The sequence below is a fragment of the Galeopterus variegatus genome, unplaced genomic scaffold (assembly GCF_000696425.1).
Source record: "Galeopterus variegatus unplaced genomic scaffold, G_variegatus-3.0.2 Scaffold3808, whole genome shotgun sequence".
NCBI classification, from domain to species: domain Eukaryota; kingdom Metazoa; phylum Chordata; class Mammalia; order Dermoptera; family Cynocephalidae; genus Galeopterus; species Galeopterus variegatus.
In genome coordinates this window covers 105,058-106,083 of record NW_007729919.1, presented here as the reverse complement: position 1 = coordinate 106,083, position 1,026 = coordinate 105,058, and positions in this window count along the sequence as shown.

The following is a 1,026-nucleotide window of genomic DNA, read 5'->3' as shown; positions in this document are numbered from 1 at the left end:
TTACTTATTCAGTGTTTTTGATAAGCACCACGCTCAAACCAACTGAGCTAATCGGCCCGCCCTTCAGTGTTTTCTAGGATCAAATTAAGATAGAAGAAAATTACTGTGCCACGTACTAACCCAACATTTTACAGAATACTTACACATGAATATTTTTAGTTTGCCAAAGTAAACCTTTATTTATAAGACATTGACTGGAGGAAATTTTTCTCTTTAGGATGATAGGATAAGAATATAGCTGACATGAAAGAATGCTATTCTTTGGATTGTAACACCTCCCATGAACTAAATGTAGAGTACTTGATTTTATCCACATAGCGTTACTTCTTAACATGGACAATTTGAAATATTCCATGGCTAATTCACTGGGTTTTCAGGTATTGCTAAAGATAGAATATAAAGAAAAAGTAAATTATTAGCAGTTGCTTCCCATTTCCTACTTAGACTTAAGTCTTGTCCATAATATGTTAATTATTAATCACTTTTCCAAATATGTTTTACATAGTAATATTTGTTGTTATGTTGTTTTGAATATGCATATGACATTTGTTCTCCAAAGACTATTTGAACAAATTTTGAATGGAGTGCCTATACCTTTCAATTGTCTTTTTTTGCTCCAGCATTTTTAGCACAACAGCTGTGGAGCTTTTGCTAATAAGTTTATTGTTGGTGTCTTAGAATACTGTTCTTCTGACAGTTTGTTCTCCCATACTTGTTTCTTGAGTTAAAACAGCAACACATGAATTATTTTGAGAATCATCACAAAGGCAGGTAGGGCTTGAGAGAGAAAAAACAATTTCCTAAATATATCTGAGCCAGAATTTCTACTAATGTACCCCAAACTGTTACTATTATATTCAATGCCATATTAATTTTTTTAAACAGTATTTCTGTTTCACGTTTACCATCTTTTGCTGAATGAAAGGCAGTTGAGAACATCTTTCCTGTACTCATACATAATAATATAAATTATCATATTAAAAGTAAATGTCTTGGGTTTCTCTCCAAATAGATCTTTTAAGTCCT